At 41.5% G+C, this 6,000-nt stretch overlaps 1 protein-coding gene across 1 annotated transcript in view; it reads right to left on the reverse strand.

Annotated features, from left to right (window-relative positions):
- The window catches only part of LOC124859374 (inhibitory synaptic factor 2A-like), a 40,213-nt gene extending 34,634 nt beyond the window's left edge, over positions 1-5,579 (reverse strand). Inside the window, exon 1 of the mRNA XM_047352129.1 lies at positions 5,187-5,579. The gene's annotated coding sequence lies outside the window, so the exon portion shown is untranslated. The remainder of the gene's footprint in view (positions 1-5,186) is intronic.
- Between the last annotated feature and the right edge of the window lie 421 nt (positions 5,580-6,000).

The raw sequence follows: 6,000 nt of genomic DNA on the forward strand, positions 1-6,000 counted from the left end.
CACGGCCGGGCTGCTATAGCCAAACCTTTGGTCACTCATGCCACTGCCAAACGTCGGTTTCAACGGTGCAAGAAGCGCAAATCTTGGACTGTGGACAATGTGAAACATGTATTGTTCTCTGATGAGTCCACCTTTACTGTTTTCCCCACATCAGGGAGACTTACAGTGTGGAGAAGCCCCAAAGAAGCGTACCACCCAGACTATCGCATACCAAGAGTGAAGCATGGGGGTGGATCAGTAATGGTTTGGGCTGCCATATCAAGGCATTCCGTTGGCCCAATACGTGTGCTAGATGGGCGCGTCACTGCCAAGGACTACCAAACCATTCTTGAGGACTATGTGCATCCAGTGGTTCAAACATTGTATCCTGAAGGCGGTGCCATGTATCAGGATGACAATGCACCAATACACACAGCAAGACTGGTGAAAGATTGGTTTGATGAACATGAAAGTGAAGTTGAACATCTCCCATGGCCTGCACAGTCACCAGATCTAAATATTATTGAGCCACTTTGGAGTGTTTTGGAGGAGCAAGTCAGGAAACGTTTTCCTCCACCAGTATCATGTAGTGACCTGGCCACTATCCTGCAAGAAGAATGGCTTAAAATCCCTCTAACCACTGTGCAGGACTTGTATATGTCATTCCCAAGACAAATTGACCCTGTATTGGCCGCAAAAGGAGGCCCAACACCAAACTAATAAATTATTGTGGTCTAAAACCAGGTGTTTCAGTTTCATTGTCCAACCCCTGTACATCTGTCGCCGTTTTTATTAGCTCAATAAATTGTCATTCACATTAGCTGAGCAGCAAGTCTGCTAGCACTTAGCTAGCTAGCTACTTTAGATAGTTTCTCAACACAAACAAAAACCAAACTTCATGAAATAAACATTATTCATTATTATTATTTTATCCTAAGCTAATTTCTCTGGCCAAAACACCAGCTCTTAACCGTTCTGAAAAAAGTTCCAAAGGGCGCTGGTTTTGGTAAGGGAAGTTGGGGGTCGCTCTCACTATCTGGACATGCACACAGGAAGGCGTGCGATGCTGCGTTTTGATGCCTTCTGCTCCAGGCTGTTGGGAAAACCACTTCAATTAGAGCTGCTGGGGCTTTCTGGTTGTGGCTGTGGGCCTCAGAAAGAGATGTCAAGCTTGTCTTAATTGCCTCCTTTTTATGAATGAATGCTGGGAACTCAAACAGCAGATCATTACTTAACTTTGTTGCAGAGGATCGGCGGGGACTTAGCTGCCTGATCATTGTCACTTTTGGATCCAAGGATTTTCTGAAGGTAGAAGTCTTCTACTCGCCCGCAAGTTTAAAGGCCTTCAGCTAACGCGTGGTTCTCTCTGTTGGCTGCGGCTGCAGCCAAATTGAGGTCGAACGGAAGGGGGGACGTGTTTTGTGTTTGAGATTGCAGGTCTGACTGCTCTTCCTGGGCTCAGCTGGAAGTAGTTTAATGTGATTTATTTTATAAGTTCCAGAAATGGTTATATCGGACTTTACTGTTGTAACCAATGGCCGGGGTCCCAACAGTTGGATATGCATATGTATTTAGGCCCTGAACATTTAACAAAGCACACTTCAATCATCTATAAATGGAAAGACTTTGGCACAACTGCAACCTTAAAATGTAAGACTGTCCACCCTTAACTAGCAGTCCAGCAAAGAGAGCATTATTCAGAGAAGCAGCCAAAAGACACATGGTTATGCTGGGGCAGTTATTAGTTGTGTAAAATCTGGCCTTTATAGAAGATTGTTAATTGTTAAATTGTTGAAAGGCAGTGAAGAATTCCCCTCTGCAGTTTGCTACAAAAAGGTAGGGGACGCATTAAACATTTGGAACAAAGAGCTCTGGTTAGTTTCAAAAGACGCCGTACGGCTGAAAAGGAGCCCTGCATATCACCCTAAACACACCACCCTCACCATGAAACATGGTGATAGGAGCATCATTCCATGGGGAGGCTTTTCTTACAGACTGGAAGGCTGGTTGGTTGTTGGGAAGGTCAATGGAGCTAAATACAGAGCAGTTCTCAAAAAAACCTGTTAGAGCCGGCAGAAGACCTGAGACAGATTTAGAGGTTTACCTTCCATCGGAATAACAACACTAAATATACAGTCAGAGGAACAATAGAATGGTTCAAAGCATATTAAGGTGTTAGGGAGGCCCAGTTAGACCTAAATCGAAATGATAATTAGTGGTTCAAATTACCAACTACTTATTACTTTACAATTTATGTTTACAGACACTTTTTATCCAATCTGACTAAGCCTAGGGTATTTTGCAAATAAGAATTGGCAAAAAATCTTCTCTAGATGTGTAAAGTTCAGCCAAACTTTAAAAGACCTGCAGTAAAATGTGGATCTACAAAGTATTGATTTAATGCGGCAATTTGTGAAATTGTGCACAATTTTATGTTGATCTATGACCAAACATCCCAATAAATACATAACATTTTATGGTTCTTAACAGAATGAGAAAAGAATGAGAAAAGGTTTAAGGGACATGAATACGTTTGCAATACATTGTATTTAAAGACAACTGTTAGTCCCAGCTGCGTATTGCACTTACTTCAGTAACTGCAATGCTTTAAGAATAAAAGTACAAAAACAAAAGAGACTAGCTTATTCTCACTATGCAAAAACAATATGGTGTGCCGTATTGTAAATTTACATACAGTGGTTTTGGAATATGGAGCAGACTAATTTTGTTGGAGGACGGTATGGTTTCTTGCCATACACCGTCAACTTGTTTGTTGAAGTGGTTACACAGATTACAAAAAAAGAATTTGTTCAAGGCTGATTCACATGAGATCATAGTATTTCACACTCCCAAACCCCAATCTCACACCTCTGAAAAGGTAATCACATTTGCAGGAAGTCTTCATTGAGTGTATGCGATTTCCTTATGCACTCATGTAACGCATGTAAGGCAGCTAAACGGCAATTCAACAAAACAAAAAAGAAAACCAAAAAAGGTTCTTTAATGACTTATTATTGATGGAAGTCAGATACAGAGAGAGTGAGAGCTGAGTTAGAGAGAGACTGTTATAATACGTGCAAATATGCAGAGACCTCCTTTTTTCATATCAGATGCCTTCATTTCTCCTCCTCCTCACAGCAAGCGATCTCTGCTAATGACCTGAGGTCCTTCCCTGATTTGGCCTCAGCTATCCAAAGGATTATGAATAATGCATTGAGTCTAAAATTGCAAAAGTAATCCTCTGAAATCTCCTTATGTACCCTGACAGACCACGTTGTCTGCTCCAATTGCCCCTCAGTTCTTCAAACTGCAATGCTGCATGTGTGTGTGTGTGTGTGTGTGTGTGTGCGTGTGTGTATGTGGAGGGGATAAAGTATCTTTAGCTACAGCAACATCATCCATTATCATAACGAGAATGCTGTAGAAACATATCTGTTTATGAGGACATTTACTGTTGGCTTGGATCAATTTGCAATGCAATAGCAGGCCTCCAACAGTGCTGACTCATGATTTCTCCCTCATCACGAACCACAGAAAACTGATGCAGCGTTGCTGGGGTAAGCTTGTATCCCTGTCTGGCTCCATCAACATTATAAATACTGTTCATCAGTAGAATATTTAAATATAATAATACTGTCTAGCCACTATTATTAATGGTTAAGTAACGATGGTGGCCAAACACTTCTTAATATTCTCACAGCATAGTGAATGCTTCACTATGCTGAGGTCTTGAGTGTTTCAGTTCATTGTCTTAGTAAAATGTTATAAAACATCTGTTTATTCAAAGGCACAATGCCTCTTCTTTATACCAGCTTGTGTAAATCATCCAATATGCATTCTGCTGTGCCATGACTTGTTTTTGTGGAAGGAATCTTTAGCTCATTTTTTGCATTAATTACAGTGTGACATTGCACCAAACATGCATCCAGAGGCACATTTCAAGGAATGGGAAGAAACAGTGCATCATAGTGCCTTTTTCCTTGTACACAATGATTAGCATGTTATTTTGTATAACTGCTCCAATGAGGTGTTTGTGCAGGAATTAGTTTGTGTCCCTGTTGCAGTAATGTATTTTTCCTCTATACTGTTTGAAAGCAGTGCCAGCCAGCTTTAAGAGAAAACATGCACATCATCTTTATTTTAGCTGCCGCACAGAGCTACTTGTATCTATCCTGGCCGCAGGCTACACCTATGAAAGTTTGCTTTGTGACTTTATTAGCTTTAAACATTTATCACTGAGTTTCATTAACCGTTATGGGGAACTGGGACTTAAGAAGCTTCAATATTTGTTCTCTTAAATGAGAGCAAGCACTGTGAAATTGATCCTTTAGGAGATTAGGCTTAAAATGTAGATATAAAAATGATTTGTTTTCCTATAGAGCACCACCTTTTAAGAGTTTATAGATAAATAGGGGATTGAGCTATTGTCTGAGCTAAGCACAAAATCCGAATAGTTTTTTTTTTGTGTGATATTAGGTAGTAAATGAATGACCTGCAGAGAAGAGAGGGGTTTGGGTGGAGGCAACAGTTAAGACCAAATACAAGTGCAACCTTGTATGTGATGCAGTACCCTAGAACCCTCCAGATCAAACATATTGACCATGATAAGTCTGAAACTAGCTTCTGTCAAATTGTAGCTCAAGAAACACAGATGATTTGTGTACTTCATAGAACTTGAAGTGTGTGTGGGGGGTGGGGGGTGGGGGGGGGTGGAATCGTCCGTCTGCTACAGTTGAATACACGAATACACAATAGTCTATTAGTGAGCTCTCATCAATATTCTTCTGCAATCCACAAGTAGACTGTAGCAATCTCAATAATCAGCCTTTGCCTCACTAGGTAGACAAATCTGTCAGCGGCTACAAAGACATACATCATGTTAAGAAGAAAGCAATCAAAGTCAAATGAAACCACTTCTCATTTTTCTTATTCGGCTGTGAAGGAAAACCAAAACCTGTTTTCTTTCTGAGTATTTGTTTCATATTTAAATGTCTTCCTGCAAGCATGCCTCTTCTCTATTTTGATAAGATTTAATGCAAACATGGATCATATGCAATGAACACCAAGAGTTTAAGAGGAATCTGCTGAATTATTATGAATGCTACTTAGTTACACTTTCATTTTGTTATGATTTTAGAAGTCAGATCAAATGCCTTACTGCAATGCGTGCGACTCCAATAATGCATGAAAGCAAGTAACTGTCTTACCTTGGAAAACAGATCATAGATAAAAAGGACCAGAAAGCTCAGATCCCCTGTTGATCCGTTGTTCATCCATGTATTCACCGGGTGCCAGGTTGCTGTCCAGCCACTGGAGCAGTTCTCAAAGGGTAAGGGAGTATTGAGGAAGAGGAAGCCAGTGCAGTGACAGCTGGAGTAGTTGGAGCACATTCGGCAAAGATTCAGGTTATCGAGATGTAGAGGGGAAAAAGCAGACAGACATCGTCTCCAAACCCTTTTTACTCCAATCCTCCCCTCTTCCCCCCCGGTCTCCCTCAAACATCTTATTCAAGCATCACTCACACTCATCCGCTCTCACCAGGAACAGGCACTCACACACGCAGCGGAGATCTCCATCTCACAATGCTGCTGTTGCTGCAATCCTTGTGCATTCAAGATTCAGTGCATGTATATGTGTGTGGGAAAAGCAGAGAGAGGGGTGGGCTTGTGGGTGGGTGGAAGGGGATGGAGGAGGTGGAGCAGGGAGGGATGGTACGCAAGCTGCTGGGAAAAGTCCAGAGTTGGTAAGCCTGCATCGTTGGAAAAGACACCCTCAACTTGTCCTCCAAAGGCTGGATCTCTTGACACTGAGCTGTTATATAATCTGAAGGGCTTCAGGAAATGTCAGAGAAGGGGAGCTGGGAAATAATAATGCATTGTGTTTTTAATTGGATGTCTTCTTCCCTCCTGTTACTTTAGTACATTTGACACATTGTTTATTAGACGTGGTGAAGGGGAGGGGGATGAACTGAGCAAAGGAAAAGAGTGGTGGCTATGCTTGTTCATAAAGGGATGAAACAGA

The sequence above is a fragment of the Girardinichthys multiradiatus genome, chromosome 22 (assembly GCF_021462225.1).
Source record: "Girardinichthys multiradiatus isolate DD_20200921_A chromosome 22, DD_fGirMul_XY1, whole genome shotgun sequence".
In the NCBI taxonomy this organism is placed as follows: Eukaryota; Metazoa; Chordata; class Actinopteri; order Cyprinodontiformes; family Goodeidae; genus Girardinichthys; species Girardinichthys multiradiatus.